Here is a 24662-nt window from a genome sequence, read left to right as displayed (position 1 = left end):
AAACTAAGAGCAACAACTATCTGATTTGATCTACAGATGCTTTGCGTCTATGATCCGCCCACTGACTGCCAGTCTCACCTGCTGGGAGTGGAAACCCAGACAGATCAACGCAGGCAATAATCAAAAGGCCCATCTGTTTCTTGTCAAAACACAGTGACAGATGTTCTTCTGTCTCACTTTATAGATTAGCATGGTGGGTGAAGAATCTACAGAACCAGACTATACGACAGAAAGGGCAGACTTGTCAAAAGTAAAGAGTTAGACCCATCTCAACCAATCATTTGTTACGATGCTCTACAAGTACGTTGGAGTTTATGCTTTCAATCTGGTCAAAAACAAATCCTTTAAACAAGCCTTTGTATCTCCTTAGGGTTTAATAATCCCTTTTCAATCATAATTGTAACTGTTTGTTTTGCTTGCATACCCTCCGGAGACAAAGTGGCTGTTATGCCTGCCTGGTAAGATTTTGTCCACAAAGGAAAAATGTTCCTACAGTATAGCTTTGGCTACAGTGTCTTTCACTGTCAAACTCCTCCCTACCCACCCACCAAGCCCTCCCCTCCTTTCCCGTCAGAGTAGGCAAGGCTGTTCATTATGCGGTTAAGGGTCACCGAATCCTTCAAGTCATTAAAAATATGTTAATAAAACAGAGAAGTCATGAGAAAAGACTGGCAAAACGCTCCCCGCAGGGTACTCATACGGGAGAGAACTCCTTTTCCATGCTTAATGATAAGCTCCAGTCCTCACAGAGCGGCATGGAAAAACCAAACTGTTCTGGGAGAAACAGGACTTTGGTCCCTGGACTAATCCAAAATGACCTCTGCCTGCTGCCTTCCCGGTAAAGGGCAGATAACATTACACCGAGTGCAATCAGGCAGCATGTGTATTCTGCACCTTATTGTACACAAAATAACAGGCTGTTTGAAACTGCAAACAGAGCAACGACCCCCATAATTCCCCCTCCCCAATGGCTAGATCCTCTAAGCTAGGGCCAGAACAATAACAGTATCACGATACTCGTTATTATCATTGGCAAAGAAACAAAAATGGAAGCGGATTAAACTTCTTTAAGAAAACAGCACTAATGTTAGGAACAAAAATGTGTCATCCCGATTCACATGTATTTTCCAAGCAACCGCACACAATATTTTACATGCAGACGGTTATTAAAAGGACCAAAGAGTTAGATATGCCTTGTGTTATTATTTTTGCCATTGATAAAACATTGCGATACTGCTATCGTCCCGGCCCTAATCTAAATACCCAGTCTCTCTGCCCAGTCACCATATAAAAATAAAAAAGACCAATTAAGCAGATTTAAAAAGGTGGCAGCTAGCCCATATTTAAACACTATATCCTTAGGAGATAAAAGGTGATTAATATGGATGCACGGGAGAAATTGCTTAGCAACCAAGCCATTTACAATATCCCTGTAAGCGGAGCAGCCGTCCAGGCACTCTCCGAGGTCACTTTACCACCTCCATTGACTCTGTCTCACAAAAAGAGGAAACAGGGCTGAAATCCAGTACAGGTTGTTACGTAAAAATTAAATTCCCATTAAGCTAAAACAAACTATCTTGGTAATAATAGTTATACTTTTGTTTAGCACCATGACTAGGCCTAATAGCTTAGCTGTGTATTGAATAGGAAGCAAAAATGACTGCATTAAAGGGAAAGACTAGTTGAACATTTCATTTTTATCTTACATTTCACCGGCACATGAGTGAGTGGGCCTGCAGAACACGGTAGGCAATATAGCCTCCTGCAGAGTAACAACGGGATATATATAGATATATACAGTGCCTTCAGAAAGTATTTAGACCCCTTGACTTTTTCCACATTTTGTTAAGTTACAGCCTTACAGCCCCCCCCCACACACACACACACACTATCTATCTACACACCATAATGACAAAGCAAAAAGGTTTGTCGAAATCGCTAATTTATAAAAAACAAACAGAAATATCACATTTACAAAAGTATTCAGATCCTTTACTCAGTACTTTGTTGAAGCACCTTTGGCGGTGATTACAGCCAAGAGTCTTCTTGGGTATGACTCTACAAGCTTGGCACACCTGTGTTTGGGGAGTTTCTCCCATTCTTCTCTGAGGATCCTCTCAAGCTCTGTCAGGTTGGATGGGGAGCATTGCTGCACAGCAATTTTCAGGTCTCTCCAGAGATTTGATCAGGTTCCATTTGATCAGGTTCAAGTCCGGTTATTATAATCCATCTCATTATCTGCTGATCAGGTTCAAGTCCGGGCTCTGACTGGGCCACTCAAGGACATTCAGAGACTTGTCCCGAAGCCACTCCTGCATTGTCTTGGCTGTGTGCTTACGGTCATTGTCCTGTTGGAAGGTGAACCTTCACCCCAGTAGGAGGTCCTGCGTGCTCTGGAGCAGGTTTTCATCAAGGATCTCTCTGTACTTTGCTCCATTCATCTTTCCCTTGATCCTGACTAGTCTCCCAGTCGCTGAAAACCACCCCCACAGCATGATGCTGCCACCACCAAGGTTCACCATAGAGATGGTGCCAAGTTTCCTCGCAGACATAATGCTTGGCATACAGACCAAAGAGTTGAATCTTGGTTCATCAGACCAGAGAATCTTGTTTCTCATGGTCAGTCTTTTTGTGTCTTTTGGCAAACTCCAAGCGGGCTGTCATATGCCTTTTACTGAAGAGTGACTTCTGTCTGGCCACTCTACCATAAAGACCTGATTGGTGGAGTGCTGCAGAGATGGTTGTCCTTCTGGAAGATTCTCCCATCTCCACAGAGGAACTCTGGAGTGCTGTCAGAGTGACCATTGGGTTCTTGGTCACCTCCCTGACCAAGGCCCTTCTCCCCTGATTGCTCAGTTTGTCCGGGTGGCCAGCTCTAGGAAGAGTCTTGGTTGTTCCAAACTTCAGCAGCGATGGAAACATTTGGGGTGTGAATATCACCTTCACAATCCAAAATAATTTCCAAATCTCCTGGTGAAATAATAGTAGCTAGATAAGATACTCCAGGCTAAATCTACAAACACTTCATTGGCTTGAAACCTAGTAGAGCTCCACAGACACCAAACATTAGGAAAACCCCTATAAAAAGGCCACTAAAACATGCAATTGTGTCACAACACAATGCCACAGAGGTCTCAAGTTGAGGGAGCGTGCAATTAGCATGCTGACTGCAGTCATGTCCACCGGAGCTGTTGCGAGAAAATTTCATGTTAATTTCGCTACCATAAGCCACCTCCAATGTCGTTTCAGAAAATATTCCATTATGTCCAACTGGCCTCGCAACCGCAGGCCACGTGTATGGCGTCTTGCGTGGTGAGTGGTTTGCTGACGTTAACATTTTGAACAGAGTGCCCCACGGTGGCGGTGGGGTTATGGTATGGCCAGGCATAAGCTACAGACAATGAATACAATTGCAATATATCGATGACGAGCTACTGGAGGCCCATTGTCGTGCCATTCATCCAACGCCATCATCTCATGTTTGAGCATGATAATGCATGGACCCATGTCACAAGGATCTGTACAAAATTCCTGGAAGCTGAAAATGTCCCAGTTCTTCCATGGCTTGCATACCCATTGAGCATGTTTGGGATGCTCTGGACCGACAGTGTGTTCCAGTTCCCCCCAATATCCAGTAACTTTGCACAGGCAAAGAGGAGCGGGACAACATTCCACAGGCCACAATCAACAGCCTGATCAACTCTATGCGAAGGAGATGTGTCATGCTGTATGGGGGAAATGGTGTTCACACCAGATACTGACTGGTTTTCTGATCTTTTTAAGGTATATGTGACCAACAGATGCATATCTGTATTCCCAGTCATGTGAAATCCATAGATTACGGCCTAATGAATTCATTTAAATTGAATGATTTCCTTATATGAACTGTAACTCAGTAAAATCTTTGAAATTGTTACATTTATATTGTTGTTCAGTATATATTTTTTTATAAAAATGTTCTAAAGCTTACTAACAACAAAATATTAAATCACATTTTGGCCAAGGGAGCCATGGAATAAATTGAGTATGTAATTGTATTAATTGAATTAATGAATTAGTTCTGGTAGGCTCACACAGGATATTGATATCCACAGTACTGCACCAAATCTTTGTTTTTAACATAAATGCACTATAATTTAAGCTTTAAACTGCAAAACTTTCTGCCTCATGGATTTAAAAAATATATATTATTAGACGCCAAGAGGCGGGCCTTTAAAATGTTCCTTTCCAGGGCATGGGACCTGGTTCATCCAGCCATGCACTGCCAAAGTCATAGTAAAACTCCTTGTATGCTACTTTTCTCTCACTGTAGTTGTGTTCTGATTATGAGGGGTTCCCTGATGGAGACCTGCATGGAGAGCAGAGGGGAACAGGCCAGAAGATGACAAATCCCCTCATCATGGATCAAGAGTCTGGATGGATGTGCTGATGGGGTGTGAGAAGATCTGTGTAAAACCCCAGGGGGATGACTGTTTGTAATTCGACCCAATCGGTTAGCCTCTGATACACTAACTACAGACTGGCCAAGCCATAAAAAGCTTAGTGAACCGTTTCTCGGGTGAAGACAAAGCACAAGCCAAGCCAAGCCAATATCTAGAATGTCAATTAGAGCAGAGTATGTCGATATATCAGTTTGGCTACAAGGCTACTCAGTCAATGTCTGGCATTCCCACTAGGCCTGGGTTATATCATTCCAGTATAATAAACACATCTAAGCATATTTTCCATCCTCCAACCCAAATGTTCCCCAAAATGAATGATTTTGTCTGTCAAAACCAACACAGACATTACAGGCAAAGCCAAAACAATTTCGGAGTATTTGGATTGACTTTAAGCTCCGTCATATATTAAACATGGAGCATTACACACTGAGTGACAGCTGAAATTAAGAAGCACAATATATACACAAAAGTATGTGGACACCCCTTCAAATTTGTTGATTTGGCTGTTTCAGCCACACCCGTTTCTGACAGGTGTATAACACTGAGCACACAGCCATGCAATCTCCATAGACAAACATTGGCAGTAGAATGGTTTTACTGAAGAGCTCAGTGACTTCCAATGTGGAACCGTCAAAGGATGCCACCTCTCCAACAAGTCAGTTTGTCAAATTCCTGCCCTGCTAAAGCTGCCCCGGTCAACTATAAGTGCTGTTATTTGGAAGTGGAAACTTCTAGGAGCAACAAAGGCTCAGCCGCAAAGTGGTAGGCCACACAAGCTCACAGAACAATGCATAGTGCCAACTGTAAAGTTTGGTGGAGGAGGAATAATGGTCTGGGGCTGTTTTTCATGGTTCAGGCTATGCCCCTTAGCTCCAGTGAAGGGAAATCTTAACACTACAGCATATAGACCAGTGTTTCCCAACCCTGGCCCTCGACTACCCCCAACAGTACACAGTTTCAGCACTTGACCAACACCTCAACCAACTCATTGAGGGCTTGATGATTATTTTATTTAACCAGGCAAGTCAGTTAAGAACAAATTCTTATTTTACAATGATGGCCTACCCCGGCCAAACCCTCCCTAACCTGGACACTGGGCCAATTGTGCGCCGCCCTATGGAACTCCCGATCACGGCCGGTTGTGATACAGTCCAGGATCGAACCACTGTCTGCAGTGACGCCTTAAGCACTGAGATGCAATGCCTTAGCCACTGCGCCACTCAGGTTCCCAAGTTGACTCAGGTGTGGTTGTCCATGGTTACAATAAAAATGTGTACTGTTGGGGGTACTCGAGGGCCAGGGTTGGGAAACACTATTCTAGATGTTTCTGTGCTTACAACTTTGTGGCAACAGTTTGGGGAAGGCCCTTTCCTGTTTCAGCATGACAATACCTCTGTGCACAAAGCGAAGTCCATACAGCGGTTTAAGGCACTGCATCTTAGCGCAAGAGGCGTCACTACAGTCCCTGGTTCAAATCCAGGCTGTATCACATCTGGGCGTGATTGGGAGTCCCATAGGGCAGCGTACAATTGGCCCAGCGTCATCTGGGTTTGGCCGTCATTGTAAATAAGAATTTATTCTTAACCGACTTGCCTAGTTAAATAAAGTTGTATTTTATTTTTTATTTTTATAATGTTTGTCAAGATCGGCCTGCACAGTGCTCTGACCTCAACTCCATCGAACACCTTTGGGATGAATTGGAACACCGACTGCGAACCAGGCCTAATCACTAATGCTCGTGGCTGAACAGAAGCAAGTCCCAGCAGCAATGTTCCAACATCTAGTGGAAAGCCTTCCCAGAAGAATGGAGGCTGTTATAGCAGCAAAGGGAGGGATATTAACTCCATATTAATGCACATGATTTTGGAATGAGATGTTCAACGAGCAGGTGTCCACATACTTTTGGTCATGTACTGTATTTAGCCACTGCTATTCAAAATGCAGATTTTACAGAATTATTCAAGTAGAGCCCAGCCAAACGGATTGAATGTCAACTGAAGATGTATGAATAAAGCAATTTTCGTAGTGGGCATGTGGGGGAGGGTTAGTCAGAGCATTTTTCATTTAGTTTAATTACATTCTCTCAAAGGCCATAATGTTTATTTCAGGATTTTAATATATTCCGAGGCAATCCCATTATGATGCCAAATTATGTGAGTGGGCAGGAGTGAGAGCAGGTCCTCCCTGATGTTGTGTCAGATGCTTCATGTTATAATATCCATCCAGACAGAGGCCTTTCAGTTACTGAGGCATGGAGTTGAATGGAATGAGTCCTCAGGACTATCATCATGTATATGGCCTGATGGGCTTCAAAAGACTATCAAATCAAAATTGTATTTACAAACCCTGTTTACATCAGTAGATGTCACAAATTGCTTATACAGAAACCCAGCACAAAACCACAAAGAGCAAGCAGAAGACTACACTGAGAACACAGCGACTTCAATAAAATATTCATTAAGTTTTGTCATGGATATAAAAGTTAGATAGTAAGTTGTTATTTCCATGATGTTTTATAGGCCTCTTTTATAGGCCATGCTTAAACCACAGATGGGAAGAAGCTGTGACTTCCCGTCTCTCTAGCCAATAAATGATCTGACACAGCCAGGAAAGCGTGCAGGGTAGAATTTCAGTCCATGCTATCCAGTATCCTTGGGACGTTCCTACTCCTGCACTGAAGTTGACATTAAAAATTGTTGGGGGTTAGGGACGTCCCAAGGATTCCAGATAGCAAGGCGCATAATATACATGGGCAAACTCTGCCTCTAGGTGCAATGGTCCCTCCTCCGGCTTTGACAATAGACGTGGAAACTAAGCCTTTGGAGTCAGCTTTGAAGGGCCAATAACATACTTCAAAGCATTTCCTGTAACCACTGGGATTCTGACACATAAGTCCTCCTTTATTGCAGGCTGTACATCCGCCACAAAACCATTCTGCTCGCCTCAGACAGACAGAGGGGTACTTCTGAATGGAACTTCATGTCATAATATACCCTTTTGGAGCTTCCACGCAGTGTTTTGACTAGTTCCAAGTGCGCGCAAAGAGGGAATTGAAAACAGTTAGCCTAATACTCAACATATATATATTTTTAAATAACTGAATATGCTTTAAAATGTTTCGGTCCTGAGTCCCAATCCAATAGATTGTATATTCTAGTATTATAGCGCACATCTGTCCCACAGTCTCTCGAACTAGGTCCAAACCTATATTAGTGTGGTCTACTGGTCTCATTGCGCACAAGTCATTGATTAAAGTATTACATTAATCCATCCTTATTTGATTCAACTGGAACAATCTAGGCTATATGAATGTACCACGTTTCATAAAAGGAGACCGATTGCCCTCCATTCCCATAATTCAGAGCCACTTGGCGGCATTTACGTAAATCTACAAATCTCTACCATAGCCTAGGCTACTAAAATTAATGCACCTGCTGATGACCGCAAACAATGCATTTGGCCTACTAAACGGATTGTATAGCATGGCGAGATAGCCTATTAATGATGGCAAATGAGGCAAAGCAATGTATTGACGACCAGAATAGTACATAAAAACAATTTCTTACATACAGCGTTCAGTGTTATCATAAGGCTTGTTTATATTTGGCTCGACACGGCTCGATGCTCGCTCCCCTGCTCACAAGGCGTATTTCCTTTGCCAAAGAGACGTCGCTGAAGTCCGATGAGACTGAGAATTATCGGTATGAAAATATCCATGAAGAGAACCACTTTTAAAAAGTATTATTCGAAATGGCAAATGTCTTGATATTGAAAATTAAATCGTTTGTAGGTGTATTCATTCTAATTTCCCTCTCATGTATTCTTCTCCCCACAGCCGACTGAACTGAAATATGTCGAAATGCATGAGATGAATTCTCACGACCGAACAAAACGGGCATCCGACCAATCAATTAAGAGTATATTTGAATATTCCCACGGCTCGGCCAATCGTTTGAAACAGAAGGCGGTAACCACGGTGACGACGCAAGCGTCTAGGTGAGCACGTTATTATTTCGCGGAAAAACTTAAAGGGGTAGTGCATGGCTCCTGTCGGTCTACAACAAAGGAGATGAAAAAATTGTTAATTCACTCATGGTTGTTCGATAAGTACTTGATCAAACACAAATTCAGTCTACATACATGGTTTCTGAAATGAACAGTGTTGAGTGGGTCACCAATGTGTTAGGCTACCACAAAAAATGAAACATCCTCTAAATAAATGCTGCTGGCCTTGCTCAGTACACTTCAAAATGGCTTTAAAATAAATCTGAGATTTACTACAAATTGGATATCACGAAATTGGTGAGAAAAAAGGGGTAAAATTACAAAAAATGCATAAATCTGAGATAAAAATATGTAATTTAATGTAGGCACATAGTATTGTAATATATGTTGAATGGGATTCCTTAATGCACAGTAAGAGCTTCATCTAAACAGTTAGCTTCAAGTTTCCACACCTGAATGGGAGTTGAAGTCAGGTGCAATCTGACAACCTTTCCATCATAAATTATAATTTCATCAGCAATATGCCCTTACAGTAGAGACTACTTTAATTCAAAACACAGTCTCCATGGTAACTCTTGATAGCTGCTTGTTATGGCTTGTTGCTAGAAAATGATTACTTTCTGATGGTGCCAGGGACATGACCCCCCCCCCCCCCCCTTGTGTGTGTGTGTGTGTGTGTGTGTGTGTGTGTGTGTGTGTGTGTGTGTGTGTGTGTGTGTGTGTGTGTGTGTGTGTGTGTGTGTGTGTGTGTGTGTGTGTGTGTGTGTGTGTGTGTGTGTGTGTGTGTGTGTGTGTGAATGCTTGCAGGCGTGCATGTGTGTGTGCATGTGTTTGAACTTGACTGAAGTGAGCATCAGCTGAAAATGCACCATATAATAGGCCAATCATGAACAGATTGGATTGGATTGTTCACAAGGTCATTGTGTTCAGCCCGAAGTGCCTCAATCTTTTATACATTTCTTTTATCATACTCGCCAAAAGTTTGAGCTCTGTATTCTTTGTCTGGTAGCCTATGTTGTGTATGTGGGTAGAGGGGTGGAAGGCCGCAAGGTTGTGTGATAACTATTATAATTGACTGGAACTGTCACGGCGATTCCCTTTGAAATGCCACTGGCACTAACCAAATTGCTTCTACAGTAACTGTAGTATGAACATTTTAGATTCTGCACGCTATATGGCTATACAGTATATATTACAAACAGTACTGTTTTTCCAGAAATGCATTTGCAGGCTTTGCATGGATGCCCTTGGCTTTCTTTATCGTTTAAAAAAAAATATATCGCTTTGGTACTATTTTCACAAGTATGAGGTAAAATTTCACAACTCTTAGTACAAAGCTCAAAACAGATAATCAAATAGGCTGCTTTTTCAAAACTTTAATCACATTTTCAATTGACTAAGTACAGCACATAACATCACAAAGTAACTTTTTCACCAAACCTAATCAGTGTTTCATCTAGAAATACCTTTCATATAAAGTAACTGCCTTTCACAATGCAATGCTGATTCTCTTCTCATTTGTTTAAATACATTTGACCATCACTTAATCAAACTTAATGGTTAATCACATAACCGTTTGGTAAACCTATAGATTTCAAACTGTTTTGTCTACTATAAATGGATTTTGAGAACTACAGAAATAAAATGTGTTTGTAAAGTATAAACATCTAAATGACATGTATGATACATGATAACCATACATAATGACTACTCGTTATTGCTAATTGATTTCACATAGTGAGTGGTAACCACAACTGGTCACCATATAAAAGTGTGTGTGTGTGTGTGTGAACACTTACAATTTCTTTCAATCTCCCCAGCAGGATAAGAGAGAAAGAAATCAGAGTTAGTGGACAAGGGGCCTGTCAGAGAGGTGGGCATGGGCCCCATCAAAGAGGTCAGAGGTGGGCATGGGCCCCATCAAAGAGGTCAGAGGTGGGCATTGGCCCCATCAAAGAGGTCAGAGGTGGGCATGGGCCCCATCAAAGAGGTCAGAGGTGGGCATGGGCCCCATCAAAGAGGTCAGAGGTGGGCATGGGCCCCATCAAAGAGGTGGACATCAGAGAGGGAGGCAGACGATCAACGTGGGGGAAACATCTCCATGTGCGCAGCTATTTCTGAAGATGGTGTGGTAGGACGTATGAAATTACTTGGATCCTACAACTCTGCACATCTCATTGTGTTGAGCAGGCATGTCAAGGTGAAGTGGTTACCTATGTCATTGTGTGGGACAATGTCAGGTTCCACCATGCAGAGGTGGTTCAGGCATGGTTTTGGGCCGATCCCCAATTCGTGACCTTATACTTGCCCCCATACATTCCTTTCCTGAACCAGATTGAGGAATTTTTTGTTTTGGGGCATGGAGGTGGAAGGTTGAGCGAATAACAAGACTGTGCAAAACTGTCATCAAGGCAAAGGGTGGCTACTTTGAAGAATCTAAAATCTAAAATATATTTTGATTTGTTTAACACTTTGTTTGGTTACTACATGATTCCATGTGTGTTATTTCATAGTTTTGATGTCTTCACTATTCTACAATGTAAAAAATAGTCAAACAAATGAAGAAAAACCCTTGAATGAGTAGGTGTGTCCAAACCTTTGACTGGTACTGTATGGGAATGTGTGTGTGTGTGTCCAGGCTAATGCTCCTGCAGGTGCAGCTGATAGTGTGCTCTGCTCTGAGGGGATGGCCACTTCCACTGGCTTGCAGGGTAAAACAGCATCACCCATCTCTGCCCTTAAGCTTTCTACCCCCTACAGCGGTCTAAGGCACTGCATCTCAGTGCTAGAGGCGTCACTACAGGCCCTGGTTCGATTCCAGGCTGTATCTCAACCGGCCGTGATTGGGAGTCCCATAGGGCGGCGCACAATTGGCCCAGTGTTGTTAGGGTTTGGCCGGGGTAGGCCGTCGTTGTAAATAAGAATTTGTTCGTAACTGACTTGCCTAGTTAAATCAATTAAATAAAAAAATACCCCGCCATCCTGCATCTGTGACCTCATTTCCTATTTACTCAGACATGCAGAAACACCCCGTGACCACAGCATCGTTTCATTTGCAGTTGTTCAATTAGCCTTAAAACAGCCCTGTCATTTTATCCATGTATTCAACATCACAGTTCACTTTGTAGCACATTGAGTCCTACTGTTTACCTCAGTGAATATTTCTAACAGTGTGAACCAATAAACGTATTAGCCTATGAATAAAAAATACAAACTTAAAATCTGAACTTTAATTGTGCTCTAAAGTAAATTAGACATCTGTATTCTTTAAAACAAAATTGGACACTCACCATGCATAGTGTCATATAAGAACCATTTGAATGTACAGCAGCTTTTATGAAGAATATTGAATTATGTCTTGACAATACCCCTGAGTGCCATTCTTCAATATGAATAAGGGCTTTGAATGGTAAATGAGGTTACCATGCCAACCCCTTGTCTTATATGATATAAAATACATGGAGAAATGTTCTCCCAGTAACTGTTGTTGCTGCCAGCCTTAAACAATGCAAAACACACTAATTAATTCATAAATTAGCTAATCGATCAAAGGGAAATTACTTTCATCCCCTTGAGCTTGTGACAGCAGAATAATTTGGAAAGGGCTCCCCCGAATTTAGTCTATCAGGACTCCTTATGCATATGAATGTTTTACAGTAATACAGAAGATTTTCTTCAGCTAAAATATAATGTACTCATTCTCTTAGGCTTACTTAATTTGTGTTAAACCATATTTTGCAGTTCTTACTGATAGTACTGCAAGTTTCATTCGTCAATCATAGACAGGGAATAATACACCCTCATTGTAATATATTCTCAAAGTCTGAAATGGTTCTATAGATAGACACAGAAAAAGACCCCCACATCAGCATGATGATAATGATAGAATTAGTGTATGACCAGCCTAATTAGAAATAGAAAATGTACACTTAAGATAAGTTTTAAAATCACTTCGTGGAATCAATCCACAATGTGGTTATATTCCTCTAATTTCCTTTTTTAAATGTATCTCCTCTATTTGATGTTTCATTAGGAAATTACTTTCCAAAGCAGAATGTCTTTGATGAAGCAATTAACCACAACCAGGAAGAGAGAGCATTAAGTGAATTTCAACAGCAAAACTCAAAGGGCAGTCACTCATCTGAACGTGTTTAGTTATGTTTCAATTTAGATTCCATTATCATTCTCAAACAGTCATTTTGCAGGATGTTAATTCTCCCCTTTCACTCAAAAACATTCTGCAGCAGTACTGTATGTCAACATGTTTACAATATAGTATGTAAAATATATCCATGCTATATTGGCAAACTACAGTTATTCTTCCTAATGTACAGTAAATCATATGATTTTCTAGTCTCCCACGAAAAATGAAATTCTAGCGTGAAATGAAATTCTATATAAAGAGATTGAGAAATTCAAATTGAGCTATAATTCTGTCAGACAAAAGGGGTTAAATGTTCCTCTAGCTAGCAAGATTTAACACACACACACACACACACACACACACACACACACACACACACACACACACACACACACACACACACACACACACACACACACACACACACACACACACACACACACACACACACACACACACACACACACACACACACACACACACACACACACACACACACACACACAGCTTAAGTGCTTTATATAAACAGAACAATTTGTTTTCAATTAATTCTTGATGAAGCAGTGAAAAATCATCATCTTGATTATAATGTTGTTTAATCCCCCTACAAGAGAAACAACAAGAAGAGAGATGGAGATTATTTTAAATCCAGGGAGCCGCTTAGCAAAAAGAATAGCATGAACAAGGGGACACACCGAGGGATGCAAATATGGATACATTTTGTCTGCCAAATATAACAAAGAGAAACAACATGCGGAAGCTGTCTGTGCAATCTGTGAAAGGCTTTTAGGGAATGGAGGAAAAATGAAATATAGATTGAAAACCATCTACGTGATTACATTTACCCTGAAAGGCTGAGACAGATGTCTTCGAGCTTATATTAATCAATACAAAACTATAAAGCATGATGATAATCTAATCACTGCATTACCATGTTAGCTCTCCACATTGGAAAACTGGTGTTACAAAAGCCAGTATGAATATAGGCCAAACCAGGATCCAAATATGGCATTTTAGTAATTCTGGTTAATGTTCATGCTCAAATTATATTTGTTAGGCATTGTTTTCATATTTATTTAATACAGCAAACAACATCTGCTTAGTTTTAATGATCAACACTATATATTTTTTAATTTTTAATTTAACCTTTATTTAATTAGGCAAGTCAGTTACAATGACGGCTTACCCCGGGCCAAACCCGGACGACGCTGAGCCAATTGTGTGCCGCCCTATGGGACTCTCAAACATGGCCAGATGTGATGCAGCCTGGATATAACACTATAACATATGTTCACAGACTGTTTAGACTCAGGTCTATTCACTAAAAGATACTCTCAACTTCTTAACCAAGACCCCCTGTGCTTTCCCAACTCCCATATAGCTACATCTTATCTCAGTCATGCCATTTCGCTGCTGGTTGACTGTCTCTCACTGCTGAGGATGTCAGGCAGGCCCCCTCCCTCTACAGTGTCCTCATCAGAGCGGAATGAACCTGGCGCTGACACTAATAAAGAATACCATCTGTGCCTGGCAGGCGGAAGGAAAGAGGCGAGTGAACCAATGAACTTCTCTGTAGCATCTCCTCTCTCACCCCATGCCACTGGCTCCCCTGAGCTCTGTCATGATGAAAGGGGAAGAGTGGTGCAGGGGTAATTAAATTCCAGCAGGGGTCAGAGGCGACCCCGGTAGCACTATCTGTAACAGGGTCAGCAGAGACATTATGACTGAGGTTCAGAAATGTCAAAGAGACTAATTGTGGAAAAAGCATTTTCTTCAAATTGCTCCATCTCTCAGATGATCACATACAGTTCAACAATATGAGTACTGTACTCAACAGGGGGGGGGGGTTAGCCCCCTGGTCTCATGTAGTGGAGTAGCCCCCTGGTCTCATGTAGTGGAGTAGCCCCCTGGTCTCATGTAGTGGAGTAGCCCCCTGGTCTCATGTAGTGGAGTAGCCCCCTGGTCTCATGTAGTGGAGTAGCCCCCTGGTCTCATGTAGTGGAGTAGCCCCCTGGTCTCATGTAGTGGAGTAGCCCCCTGGTCTCATGTAGTGGAGTAGCCCCCTGGTCTCATGTAGTGGAGTAGCCCCCTGGTCTCATGTAGTGGAGTAGCCCCCTGGTCTCATGTAGTGGAGTAGCCCCCTGGTCTCATGTAGTGGAGAGGTGAAGTTGTATTATTATACACTCTATCTCTGAGAGAAGACTTATACAAGTTATATAAACATTTAAACAAGGACTACATCTACATTTGTGTTCATTGTGCCTTTTTTCTTTTCTGTATTTTTGAGAATCCACTTTCAGCTTCAAATTGTGGCACAATGGTATAAGACACTGTGTGTCAGTGCTAGAGGCAGACACTGGTTCGAATCCAGACTGTATCACAACCAGCTGTGATTGGGAGTCCCATAGGCTGGCGCTCAGTTGGCCCAGTGTCGCCTGGATTTGGCCGGTGTAGGCCGTCAGTTGTAAATAAGAATTTGTTCTTAACTGACTTGCCTGGTTAAATAAAGGTCAAACAAATTTGGAATTATGATGCGATTCTTTGATAATGTATTGACAAATATATTTATAACTAACCCCCTTCTGTCTGTGGCATTGCCACCTGCTGGTTTACATTGCCTCTCACAACCATACGCCACTCCACAACTAGTTTTACGAGATTACGCACCTCGAATACACCAAGGCTGGTTGACTGGAATGTGGACGGCCCAGTCTGGAAAAAAAGATCAGGACTACAAGCACGAGTCTGTGAAGTAAGATATCAATTTAACTGATTACAAAATGTATTCAAGAACGTTTACAAGTCCATTAATTTAAGTTAAAGAAATGTTTGACTCGTAATGTAATTTGGCTTTACAGCCACTGTAAGAGACTCATCAACTGACATGACATTAGCTAGGGTGGCTAGCTAGGTAAACATTAGCTGTGGTAGCCTAACTTTAGCTACAATCGCAATGGAAATGTATACTGAAAGAGATTTGCGTCAGTTCATATCTGGCATCAGGACAAAATGTGATTCAGAGTCACCGAATATATTTTAAGTATTTTAATTAAACTCAAACGATAAATGGTAAATGCAATTTTCGTATATACGGGTTCACTGTATCTCCGCGCAGGGTAGATCAGAGAACTGTGGAATGTACTCAAATAATAGTTTTTATACTATGACAATTTTATTCCTAACTTTTCCAGTTGGCCTATCACAGTAGAGGCTTAGCATGGTTAATACTCTTGCTCTGCCTTTGGGGGCACCCGAACTTGTCCAAGCTCCTTGGCGCTTTTCTTTGTCCACATCTGGTTGCTGGGTAGAGTAGCTCCGTCTTGTGTCTCCCCTTAATTCTTCACTCAAACAATTCCTAATATGGTACTGAACAGTCTCTCAACCACCCTGGTTGGCCCAGAGTGTTGCACCCCTCCCCTCTCCAAACTGTCCACAGCTTTAATGGCCTGTGGTGGTCAGTCCTTACACACCTACACGCACACCCCCCTCTGTATTGCTTGTGTGTGTGTAACAAAACAATATTCATCTTCAAATAATATGCTAACAGGCTATAGTGTATAAACATAAATCCTAACAATTTCCCCCTTTTTACACCCTCATGGGGTGTAACCAACTTATATATATATATATATATATATATTTTTTTTTACCTTTATTTAACTAGGCAAGTCAGTTAAGAACAAATTCTTATTTTCAATGACGGCCTAGGAACAGTGGGTTAACTGCCTGTACAGGGGCAGAACGACAGATTTGTACCTTGTCAGCTCAGGGATTTGAACTTGCAACCTTCCGGTTACTAGTCCAACGCTCTAACCACTAGGCTACCCTATATCCATATACTGGGTTGCCGTTGAACCCAGGAACTTGAAACCTTCAACCAGGAGGATATGTTTTTTTTTATGTATAATGATTATGCAAAACAATATAAAAAACATAAGTGGGGTTTTTAGATTCCCCCTTTTGACACCCCCCAGGGTGTCATCACAACAACATGAGTACATACAGAATATAAAAAACATCAGTGGGGTTTTTAGATTCCCCCTTTTGACACCCCCCATGGTGTCATCACAACAACATGAGTACATACAGAATATAAAAAACATCAGTGGGGTTTTTAGATTCCCCCTTTTGACACCCCCCAGGGTGTCATCACAACAACATGATTACATACAGAATATAAAAAACATCAGTGGGGTTTTTAGATTCCCCCTTTTGACACCCCCCAGGGTGTCATCACAACAACATGATTACATACAGAATATAAAAAACATCAGTGGGGTTTTTAGATTCCCCCTTTTGACACCGCCCAGGGTGTCATCACAACAACATGAGTACATACAGAATATAAAAAACATCAGTGGGGTTTTTAGATTCCCCCTTTTGACACCCCACAGGCTGTCAACACAACAACATGATTACATAGATAATATATATTTAAAAAATTAAACCCTCTGGTCTCTCCCTCTATAGATCTTGTACCAGGTGGGCTCCTTGCCACCCGGGAACTTCAAACCTTCACAATCGTCACCGTAAATGGTCGCCGTGTCTAAACACATATGGGACACAATTTGAGGGATTTTAATTGATATTATTAGTATCCACAAACTTAATGACCTGGATAAAAAGTACCGGTATATTGTTTCTTTTTATTACTTTTTATTTGTTTATTTTTATTTTTATTACTCGACAACCTCACCCACAGCAAACCAAGGGTCATCCTCAGTCAGACACATTTTTCTCAAGTAGTTTGACTCAGTATCAGCATCTCCATCCGGAGAATCAAACAAAGGCATCATACCAGCAGCCTTCGCTACATCTGTAACAGATTTCTTTAGACAAGGTATGATGCAAGCAGCACAACACATTAACATAAGAAATACAACTACTAGGGTCAGAAATCCAGCAACCATCAATGCAGTGTACTTACCAAACCAACCACCCAGCCAGGGGAACCGTCCACTCTCCTCCACACCTGCAAAACCCTTTATCTCCACAGATAACCTTTCCAACCCGCTCAGAGCTTTTGAAATGCTCCCATCCGGACTGGTATTGCTAGGGATAAACGTGCAACATTGTTCTCCAAACATTTTACATACACCCCCCTGATTAGCCAGGATCATATCAAGGGCAAGCCTATTCTGCCTAGCTGTCCTGGAGGTCGCCTGTAGTTGTTCAGACATGCCTGTTAGTGCGGTTCGGGTGTAGTTAACAAAACGTTGCTGGTTATAATAGATATAGTTAATCCATGAGGTCTGCTTTGCATCAATTATGACTGAACCAATAAGTGGCAACAAATGGTATAAACCATCATTCCTGCTCAGTGCCTGGAACTCAGGTGGAACCCCTATGGGGACTCCCAGGAGGTTGGTATGGATGTTATCAGTACCTTCAGTCCAGGGTGCGCTACGCCTATGCCTCCCTCCACTCTGCTCCTGGGATCCCTCCTGAGTGGAACTTAGTAGCTGCTCTGCTGTAACATCAATGATAGTTAGAGGAACTATTATACTAGTCAGTGCACACGTGCCTTGCCAATCTCCTTTAAGGATAGGGGTTAAACGTTTGTTAGGACCACACATCCACCAAACATCGGCTACTCCCCTAGTTTGATTTAGCCCATCTACTGGCCAAGTGCCATTAATGGTCACATTACTGATACAATCCGCCTCTGGCAAGCGCCCATAGTCAATTCCTCGCCCTATACCTGTAATGCAACTGTAATTACCTCCATATGCCTTGACACCCCATGGTGCCTCCTGAGGAGAGACTTCCGGGAATACCAGTGACAGGGTCTTACAAAGGGAGGAATTGGGTTTGACATGGTAAAAACTCTCCATTACACACCTCCATCCTTCCCCACTACCTAGTGCAAATGGATGTGTGGCTAGACTAGGCCTAGCATGACCGCAGATGACACAGTCCTGTTTGTTCAATGTTTTAGCAGTATACCTCATATACGCCAACCACATGTTTTCTCGTCCCTCATATCCTGTTTCAGTACCTAACTGTTCGCTAACCGTCATATCCCTAATGTTAATTACCTGTACAGGGTTAAAGGCCTGAGTGGGTGGGGCTGGAGTGGCGGAGGAGTGTGTCTGGTTCTGGCTCATCTGGGATTGCTGTGGTGGTTTTGGCAACACCTTAATAGAAAACACACCCATCGTATCGTCTCCAGCTCTGTCCTGTCCTAGGTTGTAGAGACCTGCATCAGAGAGCTTAATGGATTTGATGGTTAGTAGGATTTCATCACCTTTACAGAAATAGTCCCTTCCTGAGGAATTCCAAATCATTGAGAATCTCTCAGTTTTAGACAGATCCCCAATTTTATATGGGTAGCCTGTCCTCCATTCCCAAAACTGTCCCACATTAGTTATCATATAGTCCCAATAGGGACACCACCTCCCATTACACAGATAAGTTGGTCGTTTCCTAGCATAAGACGTCAATACATTGCAACCCCCTTGAATGTATACCGGACAGATATCCCCTATCCTCCTAGCCCCATTTCTCAATGTCCATATTTTACAGGGTTCTAAAGTTAGCACCTGAGATTCCCCTTCCTCTAAACTGATTACTATGCTCCCTGCCGCATGGGTTACTAGCCCTGACAGTATGGAGATCAACAGGAAGCTTGAGCATCCCATATCCTATGGTTGTACTTTGGCTAGGTCTTCACCTACTTGATCTAATGTTCTTCCTGGGGCTGAATCCCTGGCACAGTGAGTTCGGTGGTACCACGTGTCTTTATGCTCAGTGCTTACCCTCAGGGAATGACTCGCTACCTCTTTCACCTGGAACGGGCCTTTCCACCTGGGCTCTGTCCACTTCCTTGAATGCACCTTCACTCTCACCCAGTCTCCCACCAGGATTTCTCTGTTCTCGTCTGTGGTTTCAACTGCAGTAGTTCGGACCTCCACCACCTTTTTGGACAGTCTTTTGACAAGAGAGGTTAGAGCCTGCATATAGTCTGAGTATCTGATTTTAGCAACGTCTAGTCTAGGCAAACTCATGTTATCAGCAGTTGGACCTGGCATTCTTCTCCCTGTCAACAGTTCATGTGGTGTAAGGTGTGTGTCTGACCCTGGTGAATTTCTCATGGACATTAAAGCGTCTACCCATTTTAGCTTTGTTCCTGCCATTATTTTGGCCATTTTTCGTTTCAGCATCTGGTTGGCTCTCTCTACGAGGCCCTGAGATTGGGGCCGATATACCGACCCAAACTTATGGGTGATCCCCAATGTCTGTTCGACCTCCTTCAGGTGTTCGTTCTTGAAGTGGGACCCATTGTCGGATCGGATCATTCGAGGGACCCCAAATCTTGGAATGACATCTCTCCTTAGCCACTTGATGACTGCCTTAGCATCCTCTCTTGCAGTTGGAATGGCTTCCACCCATCTGGTGAACCTATCCACCATCACTGACAGGTATCTTTTCCCTTCAACTCGGTTGTCTTGTCCCATGTCCGTGAAGTCAATGCATACGTCTTGAAAAGGTGCATCTGGTATGGGAAAACTCCCAATCACTGCTCCCAGTGCAACCTTGTTGTTATAACCTTTGCAGATTTCACAACTTTCTGATACTTCTCTTGTCATGTCTTGCATGTGTGGATGCCACCACACAATTTCCAGGGCCTTTGCCACGCTCTTCCAACCCCCATGTGCTTTGTTGTGTTCCTCCCGTATCATTGACCTGAGCAGCTTAATGGGGGCCACCGTTTTCCCATTGTGTGATCTCCAGATTCCTTGGTGATCTCTTCTGGCTCCATGTCTTTTCCACACAGTTTGTTCACACACATCTGCTGCCTCCTGTAACTGTCTCACAGTATCTATGGTTAATTAATCTTGGGTTTCTTCAGTCCGTTGTATCATCTGTTGGGTAGTTTAACCACCTGCCTCTTTTGCCACTTGATCTGCCATGTCATTTCCTTCCCTTATCTTTGTGTTTTCCTTGCTGTGTCCTTTACATTTCATGATGGCCACACTTGTCGGTAGTTGGATTGATTCAATTAATCTCTGTACCTCTTGTTTGTGCTTTATGGGTTCATTCGAGCTAGTCAAATAGCCCCTCCTCATCCATTGTGGGCCATCAATGTGTGCAATGCCATGGGCATATGCAGAGTCTGTGTAGATGTTCACTCTTTTTCCTTTGCTCAGTTCCAATGCTCTCCTTAGTGCTCTGAGTTCGGCCAACTGGGCTGAGGCCTCAGATGGGTCCAATTTCTTTGCTTCTACCACTTCGTATGTTCCTGTCATTCCTCCTTGCTTCACCACTGCATAGGATGCTATGTTACCTTCTCCTGGTGTCTGTGAGCTGTAACAACAGCCCTGTCCTCACAAATGTGTGGTTCCCCGTTCCCCATTCCATCTGTCATGTTGGTCACCTCTGTCACATAGGTGATGTGTCTGGCTGTTATCATTTTTGTGATATTTGATTTCCTTTTGCTTGATAGGGTGAACAGTTTAGAGCCAATAAAGGCGGTCACTCCATGATCTGTGTTGATTTCCAGAGGGTGTCTCATAACGATATGAGCCGTTTTTCCAATTGCCTTTGACAGGGCAGCAATGTGTCTTGCACAATCAGTTTGGCCACATTCAATGTTGTCCAACTGTGCACTGTAGTAATGTAACACTCTTCTCTCCCCCTTTTATTTCTGATAAAGGATGGAATGAACATACCCATCCTGTTTGGAAACATCCAACCTAAACGGGATGGTGTAATCAGGCAGGGACAGAGCCTCAGCTTTGGCACGGGTTTGTTTCAGTGCAATGAAAGCCGCTTCTGCTTCTATGGTCCAAGTGAGCTTGGCTGTTAGGTTTCTGTTACCTGCCTCCCGGAGTATGGCCCTGAGTGGTTCAACTTTCAAGCAGTATTCTGGTACATGAGTTCTGCTATACCCAGTGAGTCCAAGAAATGACAAGAGATGTTGTACAGTTGTGGGCTTTGGGTGCTCCAGGATAGAAGTCCTCTGGGCTGATGACACAGCCTGACCTCTTCCAGAGAGTACTCTTCCCAGAAACTGAACGGTTCTTCTACAGCATTAAACTTTTTCTTGTTTCACTTTGTATCCCTTTTCGGCCACATGTTTGAGAAGGAATTCAGTTGCCTGTAGACAGGTCTCCGCAGTTGATGCGGCCAACAACAGATAATCAACGTATTGGAGAAGGGTGACCCCTTCTGGCAAGGTGAGTTCTTCCAGGTGCTCTTTTAGGATAGAATTGAATATTCCGGGGGAATCCCGATATCCCATTGGCATTCTGGAGTAAGTAAGACATTGATTTTGATAGGTGAAAGCAAACAGAGGCTGTGAGTCTTCATGGAGTGGGATACAGAAGAAGGCATTGGCCAGATCAATAACAGAGAACCAGTCCTGGGTTGGAGAGATGTTCTGCAGTGCCAGGTAAGGATCGGGGACAGGTCTCACGTCTGGAATTGTAACATCATTTATGGGCCTGAAATCTTGAACCATCCTCCCCTTACCCGTACTTCCTTTTTTAACCGGTAAAATGGGTGTATTCCAAGGTGACGTAGTGTGGAACAGCACACTACTATTCTGTAACTCAGCAATAGTAGGTTCAATTCCTCTCACCTTCTCTTCACTCAAAGGGTATTGAGGCCTGTAGACAGGAAGGTGGGCAGTAGTATCTGTCCTAACCTGGATCTTAGTAGGCTCCACATCCACCAGACCCACATCTTCTGGACTGGTGGTCCACAGCTTTTCAGAAATCCTTGAGAGCATGTTATCAGTGTCTGGATGATCGGTCATTTCTCTCCCATGGAAATGAGCCCGTCGTACCACTTCAGGGATCGAGGTGTCCTCTACGTTGATCTTTATTCTCCATACCTGGGTTTCCCCCATATGGGCTGTGGACACGTTAGAGATGTTAGTTTTAGTCCATGTCAGGGTCTCAGCCAGTTTGATTGCAGGACCCAGAGAACGAGCTTCATATCCAAACCCAACCATCAGTGTAACATGTGGGACTGAGTCTGAATCCATTGTAAACCAGTTGTCACGGAGATCCACGTTACCATCCATCATTACACAGTTGGTGGCCACTCCCTCCTTGAGAACGTATAAGTGATTGCTGTGCACCGTAGGGCATCTGTCAACCATGTCTTCAAACCATGCCTCATCGTATATTTCATCCTTGTCCATAGAGTAGTTCATTGTAACATGTGGGGGGTCATCCGGTGGGTAATAGGCATTCAGTGTTTGTATCCATGGTTTCCACAGTTGGAACGTACGACACACCTTTGGGGTGTCGGGATCACTATCCAACAGTTTTAACCAGTAGATGTAGGTTTCGTTATCCAAATCTTCGTGTGCGTCTCCTAGGTATAGCATCCTGGGTGGGTCTGAAAACTTTTCCGTCATAAGGATTGGCATGAGTTCACAAGGGGAGATGGTGGTGACATGGAAACCCCTTGTATTGCAATAAATGCTGCAACCCAACTTAGAGAGAAGGTCTCTTCCCATTAAGCCAATTGAACACTCTGGGTTGTATAAAAATTGGTGAGTGACATTCTGTCCTTCCCAACAGACATCCAGTGGTACTGTAAAAGGCTTTCTCATAATAGTTCCCGAGACCGCTGAGAAAGCTTGTATTTTGTTGGTAAGTGGGTGTTGTGCCTGAAGGTACATCCTGTGTCAATTAGCATGTGTTGTGGTTTTCCTCCAATTAAGCAATTAACTATCGGTTCTTCACTTGGTGGGAACGTGAAGATGGTGGCACTGGAGGGCATTTGGGTCTCTGGGCGGCTTCATTGGTATGGTTCAGAATGTTGCCCTAGCCAAGCCATGCTAGGGACAAGGTTAGGGTTCGGGACTTCGGGACCGGACCCCACTCCTGGGTTGTGTTGCTGCTGGTGGTATTGCTGTGGCTGAGAACTCCCTTGTTGTCCATACCAGTTACCTCTGCCTCTCGGTGTCCACTGACCTCTAGGTGCTCCCCATTGGCCACGTCCCCGCTGAGGCCCATAGCCTCTACCCCTTGAAGGGCCAGTCATCATTGGCTTGCTTCTACAATGCCTAGCCCAGTGCCCCTGTCTACCACAGTTGTAACAGGAGGAGTCTGTTGTCCACTGAGTCCAGGGCTCCTGACCTTCGGGCCCTGCATGTGCATTTCTTTGTAGAGCCATCAGACCCGCCATATTCTGCACCACAGCTGTAACTGTCTCAGTAGCTGCAGCGTCAGTTGTGGGTGGCTGGGGTGTGCTTACAAGAGGCATCTGTCGGGAGGTTTTTTCCTCCTGAAGTTGTTTTTTCAGAACTTTCTTCTGAAGTTGTTTAAGCTCCTCCTCTTCCTTCCTCCTGCCTTCACGGTACCGTTCCACAAGGTGTTGAGCAATTTCAGTGAATTCCATCACACTCTTTGCTGTTATCCCCACCACCTTCTCACATTCAGCGCGGACATGTTCTGGAAGAGTCTTCAGGCACTGATCCAGGAACATGTGTCTCGTGTTGGTTTTATCCGGCTCGTCATTCCAAGCCTGTCTCCATAGTGTCCTTGCCTTTTTCATATATAATGGTATGCTCTCGTTTTCTTCTAGAGTCAAAGTTCTCATAATCTGGGGCCTGGACTGTGTTGGGTATTTTCTCCTGATTGCTGCCCATACTTCATTTCGGTATGGGTCGAATCGGGTTTGAATAGGGTATTTACCATTCAGGCCTCCATCTGCCATCAAGTCTTTACATTCCTGGTCTCCCATGCACCTGTTAATGACAGCCACCATGTCTCCCATGGTGAGTTCATCAGAGGCGGTTAGACTCACAAAGGTCTTCACCCACCTACATCCAGACTCTTCAGGTAAAGGTAGTGCCTCCACCAGGGTCAATAGATCTCTGTGGGCCCATGGTTTATAAATGGGATGTCCACCAGGTTGTTGTCGCAGGGGCATCATGTGTCCTTTCAGCCCCCCTTCCGCTTTACTACGTGTGTTATGTGCAGGTCCAGCTAGTGAATCATAAAGATCACCCTCAAATTTTCCATCCAAGTACCATACTCCATCACTTTGGCAGTTGGGCTCCTCCTGTTCCTCTGCTTCATTGCTGTTGTGGCCCAGCTGTATGCAATGTC

At 43.3% G+C, this 24662-nt stretch overlaps 1 protein-coding gene across 2 annotated transcripts in view; it reads right to left on the bottom strand.

The window, feature by feature from the left end:
- Positions 1–8332, bottom strand: part of LOC129814287 (protein FAM222A-like) — a 31916-nt gene extending 23584 nt beyond the window's left edge. The window contains exon 1 of one of the 2 annotated variants that reach the window (XM_055867323.1): positions 8009–8332. The gene's annotated coding sequence lies outside the window, so the exon portion shown is untranslated. The remainder of the gene's footprint in view (positions 1–8008) is intronic. The other variant, XM_055867314.1, reaches the window with a different exon arrangement.
- Between the last annotated feature and the right edge of the window lie 16330 nt (positions 8333–24662).

Source organism: Salvelinus fontinalis, chromosome 2 (assembly GCF_029448725.1).
Source record: "Salvelinus fontinalis isolate EN_2023a chromosome 2, ASM2944872v1, whole genome shotgun sequence".
In the NCBI taxonomy this organism is placed as follows: Eukaryota; Metazoa; Chordata; class Actinopteri; order Salmoniformes; family Salmonidae; genus Salvelinus; species Salvelinus fontinalis.
The sequence above is the reverse complement of the archived record's forward strand: the minus strand, read 5'-3'. Positions and strand labels throughout refer to the sequence as shown.